At 42.2% G+C, this 14,941-nt stretch overlaps 1 pseudogene; it reads left to right on the forward strand.

Moving 5' to 3' along the window:
• Positions 1 to 13,813: 13,813 nt before the first annotated feature.
• Positions 13,814 to 14,519, forward strand: LOC143676390 (bax inhibitor 1 pseudogene; annotated as a pseudogene).
• Positions 14,520 to 14,941: the final 422 nt, after the last annotated feature.

Raw genomic sequence — 14,941 nt, forward strand, 5'->3', positions numbered from 1 at the left:
ATCTGGCCCTGCTCCTGACACAGTGCTCTAAAGGGTTTTCCAAGATAGCAATTCAATGAGAAGGACAAAGTGTTGGGAAAGTCATCCCTGAGGTCTGTAGATTAGCTCTGGTAGAAAATGTGAGAAGATTCTGCAGGCAAATAGTGCATCTGAGAGCCTTCTCAAAGAGTCTGGTAGATTAAGCATACTTTTGGATGCAAATAACAGAAAATAACAAAGGGGACCCATTGACTCACACAACTGAAAGTGCAGAAGTAGCTCAGGCTTTGGCTATTAATCCAGTGGCCCAACAACTGTCCTTAGGACCAGTTTTTTTCTCTAATCTGCCCCACCAAACTGTGTTAGCTTTACCCTCAGGCTGGCTCTCCTCATGGGCACAGGATGACTGCCAGCAACATGGGGGCTACATGCATCCTCATTTGGGGATGCTTCTGCTCAGCATTCTAAGCAAAGATTCCAAGATCCACCCTCATTAGAGACTTCTTGACTTATTTCTTTCCCCACATTCCATATCCAATTGTGAGAAAGTTGTGTTGGCTCTACCTTCAAAATATATCCAGCATCCAACCACTTGTCACCATCTCTTTTGCTACCACCCAATTGCCAGCCATCATCATTTCCTACCTGGATTACTGCAGTTACCTCCTAACTGGTCTCCCTGCTTCCACTCCTAAACCTGCTTGCAGCTGCCTGAATACTTGAAAAACGTAAGTCAAATCATGTCTGGCTTGCTCAAAACCCTCCAATGGCTCCACAAATCACTCAGAGTAAATGCAACAACTTTGCAATGCCCTACAAGATCTGACCTCCCTTCTCCTCCCCTGCCCGGACCTTCCTGATGTCAGCTCCTGCCACTCTTTCCCTCTCTCGCTCCACTCCAGCCACACAGGCCTCTTAATTGTTCCTGGAAATATGCCAGGTGTGCTCCAGCTTCTGGTCATGGACTTTATACTGGCTTCCTCCACACAGCTCCATGGCTCACCTTTGAGTCTTGGCTCAAATGTCATTTTGTCAGCAAAGCCTACCCAGAACACCCCATTTAAAATTGCATTCTCCCAGACCTCTGCATTCACAATCCCCCTATCCTGGTTATTTTATCCACAGTACTGATCACCTTCTGGTATATTTATTGATTTATTAACTGCTGTCCCCTTCCTCTCAGCAGCTAAAACGTAAGGGAGTTATCTATCTGTTTTAACTAATATATCCCCAGACCCTAGAACAGTATTTGTTTCATCGCAGGTGCTCAAAATATTCTGTTAAACGAATGAATAAATTGAACTGGCTAAGGACATCCACTGTATTCTGAACTCTTAGGAGGGAAAAATACCTAATCCCTAAACCTTGGCGTATTACAAAGGTTGGACCAAGCTAGGTGTCTCCAGAGTTTGGAACTTGAATTATGTTCTGAGAAAGAAATTAGTAAGAATCAATAAATATTAAATGAGATGAACAGCATCTGTGGTACTTATTTGAAAAGATTATTCTTGGGTCTCAACACAAACTTACAAACCAAAATTTCTGGTGGGAAGGGTCATAAAATATGCAGTTTTTTAAAAAGCAGCAACCCCAAGTGATTCTTCTATTCATCAAAATTGAGACGCAATCTTGGGACTGTGTGTAAATGCTTGGCAGGAGCAACACAGATGCACTGTGAGACACACCTAGATTGTGACTAGAACTGAAATATAGCAAATGGAATTAATATATCAGAAGAAAGAATGTGTAAACAGAAGAAGGAAGATCTTCTTGGATCTAGGAAAAGGAAACTCAAAGACCAGAATTTAGACAATGTTTTCCCCACACTGTCCAAGGGACAAAGACCCAGATCTGAGGATTACAAATAGTCACTGAACAGGGTTATGAGGTAGTATGTCAAGCTCCACTAGGTGCAATAGTCCTTAAAACCACCCATTTCTCTTTAGTGATTTTGAGACCACCAAAAAACTTTCTGGTTAACAGTATGGTTTTCCAGGCACCTGGGATTTAGAAGAGAGGGTCTTGGAGAGCATATATGAGTCTTTTGGTCACTGGAGATGAATGCTCCCCATGGTGGACTGGCATTCTGTTCATGAATGAATCCTCAGTGAGTTTGGCTAGCATGAATCAGTCCCTGAGTGCCTGGTTCCCTCTGGCTGCACGGACAATGTGAATGTGAGAGACTACAAAACTGATGCTGCCCCCATTAGATTCTGCTTGTGGGATCGGTTGGCCTCTCTCTATGACGTCATGTCCTCTCCATAATGCGGGAGGGAGCTCAGCCTTAGGAGTTTCAGAAAAATAGACTGAGAAGCTGAAAAATATGCCCGTGTACACACCCTGGTGAGCTCTGATCCCTGTCAATCTTCAGATCAAACCTTTTTCTAGGGGTTGGGGCCTGATATCTTAGAAAATGAAAAGATGTCAGACTGTGTTTGTGCCCTTGTTAAAAGAGTATAGTGTGAGGTATGCAAGTAGGTAAATGAATCTCGAGGACAGTATGTTGAAAGAAATGTCAGAAAAAAAAGACAAATATTATCATACCTCATTCGTATGGATTAACTATTATATACAAACTTGGAGAACTAAAATCGAGAGCATAGGTTATCAGATTAAGGCCTATTGCAAAGGTTCCTAGACTGTAAGCTCTTAGAGCAGCAGTCACATCTATTCTGGAGTTGTAACTGTTATTTTTAAATTCTGAGATTCTGAGCTATTGGTATATAACCTGGCCATTCCCTGGAACTTAGGGTATTTGTGTGATACTTGAGACTCAGAGTCAGAGCTCTGAAGCTCTGAAGGTAAGCATTACCCTATACAACAACTGTTTAAAAAGTTAAAACGTTACTGAGACTTCAACTAGAAATATGAATAAAGTTGATCTGGATAAGACTAAGGTAAATTAGAATACAGGGTAAAGGATGATATGGTCTGTATTTTAAAACCTCAACTTCTGTGTGAGGCCAAAGGAAGAAATGTTATTTGGTGCAAAGTTTATATTTTTTGGTAGCACACTACCTTATATGGTCAGTTTATTTGAACACTGTAATTACATAAAATCTTGAATAGGGAGTGAGATCTTATTGGTTTGAACAGTTTAGTGTGATGCCCCAATACATCCTAGAGTAATTTGGGTAGAGAATAAAAATGCATTTGCAAAGGATTATGTGCCCTAGAAAAGCCATGTTTTAATCCTGATCCATCTCATGGAAGCAGCTGTTTCTTTTAATCCCTATTCAGTACTATAGGTTGGAAACTTGATTTATATTATCTCCACGGAGATGTGACTCACCCAGTTATGGGTATCAACATTTGATTAGATGACGTCCATGGAGTTGTGACTTCATTCCAGGTGGGTCTTGATTAGTTTACTGGAATCCTTTAAAAGAGGAAGCATTTTGGAGAGAGAGAGAGAGAGAGTAAGCCACAAGAGAGTGACTAGAGCCATGAGAGCCCATATACCCAGATTCCTTTGGAGATGAAGCAGGAAAAAGCTCCTGTGGAAGCTTCAAGAAAGAAGAAGCCTAGAGAGAAAGCTAGCAGATGTCACCATGTTCATCGTGTGCCTTTCCAGTTCAGAGAGAAACCATGAACTTCGTTGGCCCTCTTGAACCAAGGTATCTTTCCCTGATGCCCTAGATTGGATATTTTATAGCCTTGCTTTAATTTGGACACTTTCACAGGCTTAGAACTGTAAACTAGCAACTTATTAAATTCCCCCTTTAAAAAAGCCACTCCATTTGTGGTATATTGCATTCTGGCAGCTAGCAAACTAGAACAGTCCCCTTGAGCAACTGAGGAGAAAGGAAGAAATATTGAACTTTTCTATCTGGGGAATTCCTGATATTTTTGCAAGTATTGGGGACAACCAATTTAACAGGCCAAGCCATTGATCTTGGGGCTCGCCCCCATGAAATTTACTCCTGCAAAGCAGATGCTAAGCCTACTTACACATATCCTTAAGAGTATGCCCCAGAAAACCTCTTTTGTTGCTCACATGTGGCCTTTCTCTCTAAGCCAATTCAGCAGGTGAACACACTGCCCTCTCCCCTACATGGGACATGAATCCCAGGGGTGTAAATCTCCCTGGCAGCATGGGACATGACTCCTGGGGATAAGCCAGGACTTGACATCATGGGATTGAAAATACCATCTTGACTAAAAGGGGAAAAATAGAAATGAGACAAAATAAAGTCAGTGGCTAAGAGATTTCAAATAGAGTCAAGAGGTTATTCTGGAGGTTATTCTTATGCATTGCATAGATATACCTTTTCAGTTTTTAGTGTATTAGAATAGCTAGAAGGAAATATCTGAAACTGTTGAACTGTATTCCAGATGCCTTCATTCTTTTTTTTTACATGGGCAGGCACCAGGAATTGAACCTGGGCCCTCTGGCACGGCAGGCAAGCATTCTTGCCTGCTGAGCCACCGTGGCCCACCTTCATTCTTGAAGAACACTGTATAACTAGACAGTTTTACCATGTGACTGTATGATTGTGAAAACCTTGTGCTGATGCTCCTTTTATCCAGCAAATGGACAGGTGGGTTACAAAAAAAAAAGAAGGACAAATAAATAAATAATAATAGGGGTGGGTGGATAAGGGCTAAAAAAAAAAAAGATTGGGCAGATTGCAATATTAGTGGTCAATAAGAGGGAGGAGAAAGGAGTATGGGATGTGTTCTAGTCTGCCAAAGCTGCCAGAATGTAACACACCAGAGATGGATTGGCTTTTAATAAAAGGGGATTTATTTAGCTAAAAACATATTTCTTCAGAGGAAAGACAGGTAACTTTCATCGGAGGTTCTTTCTCACACAGGAAGGCACAGGGTGATGTCTGCTGGCCTTTTCCCTGGCTTCTAGGTTCCAACAGCTTTCCCTGGGGTAATTCCTTTCTGATCTCCAAATGTCTGGGCTAAACTGTGGGTGCTGAAATGAGGCATGCTGAATTGCTTGGGCTGTGCTGCGTTGAGCACGCTTCTGACCTCTTCCTTTTAAGCCTCCAGCTAATTAAATTAAACATCACTCATTGCAGAAGTCACTCCCCTTAGCCGACTGCGGATGTAATCAACCATAGATGAATTTCACATGCTAATGATTCAAGTCCACAGCAACAAAACTAGGCACCATCACCTGGCCAAGTTGACATCTGAACCTAACTACCACAGGATGTATGGGGTTTTCTTTTTCTTCTTATTTCTTTTTCTGGGATAATACAAATGTTCTAAACATGATAATGGTGATGAATATACAACTATGTGATAATATTGTTAGCCATTGATTATATACTTTGGATGGACTGTATGATACATGAAGATATCTCAATTAAAAATATTAAAAGAAAAAATACCCTTCATCTCAAAAAGAAAAAGTGTAAATAACCAATATCATGCCTAGTAACCCCAAGAATACCTCGGGCTTTAATTAAGATGCTATAAAAGTTTTGTGCACTAAGTTTACTTTCCTCCAGAGGGTTTAACCCAGTACCTCCAGAGGGTTCCTAGGCAGATAGGCCCTGAAACCCAGAAGTGTCAGCCTCTCCAAGAATATCAACTAATTCCATCCCCCATCCTATATTATTGACACCCCTTTTCAACATGAAAGAGTTAGAATGGGCATAGCCCAAAGATCCTTACAGAGTGGGAGAAGGATCAAAGGAGAAGGAGGAATTATAACAGTGAAGATAGGGTTTAACAGATGAGAATGACTGCTGAATCACTATATTGCTATTTCTTTTAGCCTCCAGTGTTATGGAGCTGCTAGAAGAAAAAACCTGGAACTGTGGAATGCTAACCCATACCAAACTCTGAAATCTGTTCTGTAGCTACTTGTTGAAGTGTACTTTGAAAATTATTGTTTTCTTTTTTTTTTGTATATATATTTCACAATTAAAAAAAAACATTTTTAAAAAAGAAAGAAGAGTATAGAGGTACTTGAGTCACAGACAGAGATTCCCCAAATAATTGCACAGGCAGTTCATACTTTCACTTTGACCACTTTCCCCTAAAACAACAGGCATTTGGGAAAAGGCTAATCTTTTGAGAATCAGTCCTACAAATCATGGTAAATAAAGTTCTCAACCCAGGAATATACTTTCTTACCTGCTTTTACTATGCTTTCAGCAGAACAGTCCCCAATTACCTTTTCTATCTGGGAACCTCCTCCAAGGAGCTATGATTTCAACTTAAGCTAACATTCTTGCTTCCCATAGCCTTCTCTGGCTGCTTCAAATCTTTAAAGTCCAGTGTCCCTGGAGGGAATACAGAGCTGACTTAAGTGGAGGTCCTTAGAAGTCCCAGACATTGTCATAAACTAGGAAAAATTCTTCCTCAGATTAGTTTAGACATTCTATCAATTAATCTCCTTGTTCTATCTGTAGAAAAGATATAATCAAATGGCCTTAAAATGGCTCAGTTATGGTTGATTAAGTATGTAACATGAACTGTGTGGGCCATTAGCACTCCTTCTCAGCTAGAGAGCTTTAGATCCAAGCCAGGTTTCTTTAAAACTCAAACCATACAGCCAAAACTTCAGTGCAATGGGATTTCCAAACCCTAGTGGTTGACCCAGAAACTTGAACAAAATTTTAATACAGTATACACTCTCTTAATGGGACACTGCTTCACTAACACACTGGATTAACTGAAACTCTCTCTCTAACCCCTACTGATGCCCAGGGGCATTGAAAGCTAGGAGGCTACTCCCTAAACAATATTTTTCAAACTGCAGCTCTTCATTTCAATTTGCTGAGTTAGAATAAACTCACTGGGTCACGACTAGTATTTAAACAGTACAAAACAGTTGTGTTACATGCTTAGAGTCATTTCTAAAATGTGTTTATGCCCATTGCCTAAATCAATGAAATATGAGTACAAAACATAACAGAATACATGAAAAAAGACTATGAAAACTAAAGAATACTTTGAGAAGACCCTCTAAAGTCTGGTCACTAAAAAATAAACAATAAAAATTGATGTCATATTACTTGTGGACAAGGTAACTAGAAAATTAGGATAAGAAATTGTAAAGTCTAAAGGAACTCGACACTCACACTGCTCTACAATTGTCCCTAAGCTTTCTCCCCACTATGGAAGAGCTGGAAATCATAATCCCTATGTATCAAGCATGGGGTTAATGCAAGAAAAACAATGACGAATTTCACTCAGAGGGCTCAAAAACTGAGCCTGATAGGCAAAGATTAAGGTAGAGAGTGAATGTATAATTATGTACCTCTGGTTAAAAAAAAATAAAAATTGAAGGTATACTGCTCTAGTTTGCTAGCTGCCAAAATGCAAGACACCAGAAACAGAATGGCTCTTAAAAACGGAATTTAATAAGTTACTAGTTTACAGTTCTAAGGCCGAGAAAATGTTCCAGTTAAAACAAGTCTATAGAAATGTCCAATGAAAGGCATCCAGGGAAAGATACCTTGCTTCAAGAAGGCCGATGACATCCAGTGTTTCTCTCTCAGCTGGAAGGGCACATGGTGAACACGGCAGCGATTGCTGGCTTTCTCTCAGGGCCTCTTGTTTCATGAAGCTCCATGGGAGGTGTTTTCCTTCTTCATCTCCAAAAATTGCTGGCTGGTGGACTCTCTGCTTCCTAGTTCTGTGGCATTCTCTGCCCTCTCAGAATCTCTAGCCTTTTTCAAAAATGCTTCCTTTTTTAAAGGATTCCAGTAAAATAATCAAGAACCACATGGAATGGGTGGAGATGCGTCTCTACCTAATCAAGTTTAATACCCATGCTTGATTGAGTCACATCTCCGCAGAGATAATCTAATTAAAGTTTCCGGAATGACTACTGAATAGGGATCAGAAGAAACGGCTGCCTTTACAAAATGGGATTAGGATTAAAACATGGCTTTTTTAGGGTACATAAATCCTTTCAAATCAGCACATATACATGTTTCACAAACCTTAATCACAACTAATATTAGGATGGATATCTATTTTTAAATTTTGACCAGTCCTGGGAATATGTTGGAGTATGTTAGGAACATACACATAAATTTATTGCTTTTACCAATGAAGGCAGGAATCATGAAGCATACCCTTAATTTTTGGGAGAATGTAATCAGAACCACTAATGGTTAGGGCAAAGGACAGAAAAAAACAATAGTCTCACCTCAGGATGGATTATCACATAAAAGCTAAAGATTCATAATCAGCCCAGATAACTAGTTTTCTATGAAGCTTTTCCTGCGTCCTCCTTCCTGTTCTCCTGCCCCAGTAGAACCGACTATTCCTTCCTTTGCTCCCCACTGAATACTACCAGAGCCCCTGAGACACTTCTCTAAATGTCACTGTTTACAGATGAGTGTCCATCAACCAGATCCCAAGCTCCTGAAAGGTGCTTAGTAAACTTCTGGTGAATGAATGGCCCTTTGCACAGATAAATCAGGGTGCTGTCCCAATTTTCAATAGAAATGAAAGGTAACTCTCTGGTTGAAACAAATTGTATATTTGGAAGTTGACAAAAATGTGTTATAGTAATTCATGCAAAAAGGGTGCTGTACATCTTGCAATCTAAAAAGAAAATCACTGGAAAGGTGAAAGTTAACTAGATTATTCTGTTACAGTTTAGTTGAAAGAACAATTATGATCATTTAGCTTACTTTGCCTTAATTCTGGATTTAACACAGGCCCTTCTATGATTATGGGCTCACTGCCTGACATCTTGACCCTTCAAAGGAAGTCCCCTGGAAAGAAGACAACTACTCTGGTCACTGAAAAGGAAATGTCTCTTCACTTCAAGCAGACAAACTGGTTTTCTAGCACAAATCAGTAAAGACTGGGTGGTCTGGAAATAAATTTAAAAAACAAACAAACAAAAAAGAAGGAAAACATAGGGGTTAAGTATTGTTTTAGTCTTAGGATTTTTTGTTGTTGTCGTTTCCTTCAAAAGCAGATACTTTAGCGTTTTTTTTTTTCAAGTTCTGTTTTCCTCCAAGGCCATCACATCTCTAAATATCCAAAATATGTTCTAACAGCTAAATTATATATAATTAATTTTCCTGAATAGCAGAGTTACTGTAGAAAAGTTGGAAAGGTCTAAAAAATAAAGCAGGAGAAAAAAAAACTTCCATAATCCAACCACACTGAGGCATCAACTGTAACATCTGGCTTGTTCACTTTCAGCTTTCTTTACATAGCTGAGATTATGTAATTCATGTTTATGATCCTAAACCAACAAACAAACTTCATATCTTAAATTTTCTTCTACCTAATGTACCCCTTGAAGGTTTTCGTTTCCATTTTTTCTTTTCTATAACCTCAAATAGCCTAGAAAAATCTCACTCTCTAGATATCAGTGAGGTTTTATTAATTGCTCAGCCAACAAACATTTACTGAATGTAAACTACTTGGAATATACTAAATTGTTGTCACTGAGAGTGTACAGAAATAAAAGTGACTATGTTTAAAGAACTATGTGCAAAGAAAACATACTATCAAGCAAACCCCTGTTTACTGAGCTGGGAAGCAAATGGTGAAGAGGAGACAGCAAGGGCAGCTTGGGAGAAAGGGGGCTCTTGGCTCAATAAATAAGACTAGTTAACCCCACATGAATCATTTCACTTAATCCTCTTGTCAATCATGGGAGGTGAGTATCACAATTCTCATTTTACAGCCATGGGAACTGTGGTTTAGGGAGGTTAAGTAACTTGCCCCAAGTATAGAACTAGTTAGCAGTGGAGCTGATGTTCAACCAGAGAAGTCTGTCTTCAGAGTTGGCTTTGAACTCCCATAAGGCACAGAGAAGACTGGATAGTCAAATAAGGGTAAGCAACCAATAGACTGTTATTAGAATCAAATGTATGAGTTTGTATCCTGGGATTGGGAGTAGAGAGTAACAAGCAAGAAGGGGAAACAAAAATCAAAAAACATCACTATTTAAAGATAGGCATCCCGAGATCACCATGGACGGGACAGGTAGAGCAGACGACAAGGTACTAAACTATTCTTTAGGACGCTCAACACTTCGAATTCTCATGCAGTGTCACTCCATCGTATTGGAAGTCTTCCTTGCGACCATCCGTCTTTCTGAATTAGGACAAGCTGTTCCCCAATTGGGTAGCTCTGACTTTTCCCCCCACCACTCACTAGAGGTTTGGGGAGAGGGGTTTCTGAACCGTAGACCCTCTCTCCTGGGGCTGCTCACTAGGCACATGCTTTCATTCATGCATAACTTCAGGGTGGAGGAAGAGTGAGCCTCCCCTCCCCCGTTCCTCTACAAGTTTCTAATCTGACGCCAAGGAAGACGACCCCGTTTTCAGGAACGGAAACCCTTCAAGTTCCCACCCTTCAGATCCGAGCACCCCAACCAGGACGCACTCTTGGCCGGTGCTTACTGCAGAAAGCACAGCTCGGCACGCGCCATAGTCTTAAACCCATACTTAAGAGGCCAGAGCTCATCTGGACTCAGCAGGCCCGGCACCCTCCTGAACAGGCCCCTCCTTTTGCCGTTACTGGAATGACTTCCGCTTGCTTCCCGGGGATCGGGGACGCCTGGGGATCCACCCCCCCCTGGATGGCCCCCAGCCCTCCCCGAGTGGCCCCCAACTCCCCAAGCCCTCCGGGCTTGGAGCGGACGAGGGGAGTCGCCGTCCGAGCGCAGCTGGGGAGGCCAGGGCTGGCCCGGCCGGGACCCTCCCGCGCTCGACAGAACAGCGCGGGAAAAAGTTTACGCTGCCCTCCGGCGTTAGAAGCGACTTCCCAGCCTCCAGCAGACGCCGAACCGAAAGGCCAGGCCGCGCCGCCCCGCGCCGGTTTCGGGCGGCGCCAACCAGCTGGGCTGAGACTTGTGGCCGGCGCTGGCGGGTCTCAGCTCTCCCGGGGCGCGCGGGCCCAGAGGTGCCCCTCCCCTTCCCGGCTTCCTCGCCTCCTCCCTACCCTCCTCCCACCCTCCCTCTCCCTCCCCCACCCTCCCCTCTCTGTCCTCCTCTCCCCACACCTCCCTCTTTTTCACCCCTCCCCTACTCCTCTTCCTCTCTCTTTCTCATATCCCTGCCCACTACCTCTCCCTTAAACCATTCTTCCCTCCCTGTCCCTCACCCTCCCTCTCCCTTTTCCCTCCCCACTCTCGCCCCTTCGCCCCCGCAGGGAGGGGGACAGCCCGCAGAGTGGAGAACCCTTTCCTCCCCGGGGAGCAGGGAGCTGTGACGCGCCAGGCCCCGGCAGCGTCACCCGCCTGAGGTCTCAGCGTTTCCCGACCCAGAATCTGCAAACACTGAGCAAGGGGCGTCGGCCAAGCAAGTTGAAGGCGCTTAAAAGAGTTTCCTGGAGGCGCTTTCGGCAAATTAAGCTTTTCACGCGAGTGACTTCACCCGTAGGATGAGGGGAAATAAGAGGCAAGATCGCAACTCCTAGAAGTAGAGAAAATATTTGGACTCAGATTGGGTTTGTGGCCCTGAGGCAGGGTGGAAAGTGGAAAAGATTTAGGTGAAGGAGCAAAAGGCCCAGGTCAGATCCAACTGGCCTGTGTCCTGGGCCTCTTCAAGGGGGTCTGAGCCCCTCCAGGTCCCTGCTAATGCCTTTCCCGTGACCCAACCATCTGTGTGCCTTCCCCTGGGGGTCTTCGATGCGTCACCATGGAACAGTGGAACCAGTATTTTAGACTGGGGGGAGGAAAGTAGAACCCCAGATCATAGGAATGTAGAACCAACAATCTTATCCGACCAAAAGGTTAAATAACATACAAGAAAAAAAAAATTAGAGATACAGGAAGAGCTTCAGATCTAGAGTAAAAAGCCTGGTTTAAATCTGGCCATTGCTGGCTTTATGGCCATGAGCAAGTAACTGAAGCTCTTTGAACTCTTCATGGACAAAGTGGAGTAATAATCCCTACCTTCAGGGGTGTTGTGAGGAGAAATTGAGATAATGCATGTGATAACGTAAACTCTCAAATGCCATACAAATGGAAGGTTATCACTTCTGGGATTTATGGCCCAATCAAAGAGAAAAAAGAAACAGGATAACTTGACTTCAAACAAGACCATAGTGAAAGCAATGTTTCCCAACTCTGTTTTAGCAATACCCTGGGGTCTCGACCTCTGAGATTGTCACAAAAATCTTGCAAAATTGTCTTAACCAGGATACTTGAATTTCACCATAATTAAAAAATAGCTTGCCATTTAAGTAAATCTGGGAAGAGGTGGGGAATTGTGGGAATGTTACAAAGTCAAACAGTGGGTGTCGACATATTGAAAATGTATATGAAATAGATTCAGAAACATTGAGGTAAACCAAATAAAAAGCTTGTTTGCCATTTTACTACAGAATTTTTCTTAACCTTTGGTACTAGCATTTCAGGATTGATCTGCCAAGAATATCCTTTTAATACTAATCCTATCCTTTATGTCTTCACGGACAGGTTGGACAAATCTCAAGTGTGAGATTTCTAAATTTTGGGACCTGAGGCAAGTCACTGTAATTCCAGCTTCCTCATCTGCAGCTCAATGCTTTCAAAGAACTACCCCTCATTCATCTATTAAGCAAACTCATTGAGCATCTATGTGCCAGGCACAGCCCAAGGCCCTAGGAGTAAGGAATTCTCCAGCCCTCAAGGGCTGATCTCAGTGGAGGTGACAGACACACATAATGACAATGGCAACCTTTGGCCATTTGCTTTGAGCAGCTGACTTTCTACCTAGACCAGAGTTCTGGTCTCAAACTCAAGCGCCTACAGAGTCTAGAAAGTACCCCAAAGTATGAGGCTCGGGAGAATTGGAGAAGGTTTCTTGGTCTGAAGGGGGAGCCGCCTGGTAATATGCATGCAGTCCAGATTGTTCCACCTGCCAACTCTTCAAGAGAAACCCGAAATCTGAATTTTTATGTGAAGTCACCTAATTTTTAAATGTTGCCAACTAATTCAAACTTTAAACAACACTGCAGGAAAGGGTAGGCTAAACCTACTTAAAATTAGGCCTGAGAGTCACCCCCAGAGAACCTCCTTTGTTGCTCAGATATGGTCTGTCTCTCCCTCTCTCAGCCAACACCGCAAGCAAACTCGCCACCCTCCCCTGTCTAAGTGGGGACATGACTGTCCCTGGCAATGTGATCAGAAATCCTAGACTGAGCTGGGACTCAGCATCAATGGATTGAGAAAACCTTTTTGACCAAAAGGGGAAGAGAGTATTGAGACAAAATAAAGTATCAATGGCTGAGAGATTTCAAACAGAGTTGAGAGGCTATCCCCAGGTTATTCCTACACATTTTATAGATATCCTCTTTTCAGTTTAAGGTGTATTAGAGAGGCTAGAGGGAAGTGCCTGAAACCGTACAGCTGTGTTCCAGTAGCCATGTTTCTTGAAAATGATTGTATATAGCTTTCGCAACGTGACTGTGTGATTGTGAAAACCTTGTCTGATGCTCCTTTTATCTACGGTATGGACAGATGAGTAAAACATATAGATTAAAAATAAATAAATAATAAGGAAAACAAATGTTAAATAAATTTAGTAGATTGAAATACTAGTAATCAATGAAAGGGAGTAGTAAGGGGTATAGAAAAAAATAGGGGGAACAAAGGTTATATCTATTGAGTAGATGGAAATACTAGCAGTCAATAAGAGGGAGGGGCAAAGGATATGGTATGTATGAGTTTTTTCTTTTTTCTTTTTATTTCTTTTTCTGGAGTGATGCAAATGTTCTAAGAAATGATCATGATGATGAATATACAACTATGTGATGATATTGTGAGTCATTGATTATATCCCAGGAATGGAATGTTCATATGTTAAGAATGTTTGTGTTTGTATGTTGTTATGTTTTGTCAATTAAAAAACAAAACAAAACATTGCAGCAATCTGGACAGACCTTGGGAGAGTCCTCTGGCACTATGAACATATTTGATCAGATCAACTTTGATGCACTCTTAAAATTTTCCCACATAACCCCTCGACACAGCAGCACCTAAAGAACGTCTATGCCAGTTTTGCACTCTGTACGTTCATGGTGGCTGTGGGGACCTATGTCCATGTGGTCACTCATTTCATTCAGGTTAGCCTGCTCTCTGCCCTGAGTTCTCTGGGATTGATGGTTTGGCTGATGGCAGCACCTCATAGCTGTGAAACTGAGCAGAAAAGACTGGGACTGCTTACTGCCTTTGCTTTCCTGATAGGAATTGGCCTGGGCCCTGCCCTGGAATTGTGCATTGCCATCAACCCCAGTATCCTTCCCACCGCCTTCATGGGTATAGCGGTGATCTTCACCTGCTTCATCCTGAGGGCACTCTACGCCAGGCATCAGAGCTACCTCTTCCTAGGAGGTACCTTGAAGTCAGCCTTGAGCCTGATACTGCTGTCTTCAGTGGGGAACCTTTACTTTGGATGGATTTGGCTTTTCCAGGCAAACCTGTATTTAGGGCTGTTGGTCGTGTGAGGCTTTGTCCTGTTTAATACTCAACTCATTATTGAAAAGGCTGAAAATGGAGATAAGGATTATATCTGGTACTGCATTGATCTCTTCCTGAATTTTGATACTCTATTCAGATGATGATCCTGGCTATGAATCAGAAGGACAGGAAGAAAGAGAAGAAATGAAATGACCATCTAGTCTTTCCCAATTTGACTTCCTCTCCCTCCACCCCTTATTTCCTCTTTGCACACATTACAGGTAGCATGTTCTGTGCTAACGAAGAGCATCAGAAAAGTTACAAAACAAACAACAAAACACTGCAGGGTGAAACTTTAAAAATTGAGAGTGTTGATGATTATAAACTAAGTGAGGATAATGTGAACATAAATTGTTGACTTTGGATATTATACACGATGCCCAATAGATGGAGGTGGCTGAAGGATACATTGACTCAGAAGTAGAATGGCCAACTGTGGTGGATACATGTGATTGAGTATTGTGCTATTACAGAAAGGAAAAAGTTGTGAGGCCTGCAACAAGGTGGATAAACCTGGGGGGACATTATGTTATGCAAAATAAGCCAGAAACAAAAGAGCAAATATTGTAT

Source organism: Tamandua tetradactyla, chromosome 3 (genome assembly GCF_023851605.1).
Source record: "Tamandua tetradactyla isolate mTamTet1 chromosome 3, mTamTet1.pri, whole genome shotgun sequence".
Lineage (NCBI taxonomy): Eukaryota > Metazoa > Chordata > Mammalia > Pilosa > Myrmecophagidae > Tamandua > Tamandua tetradactyla.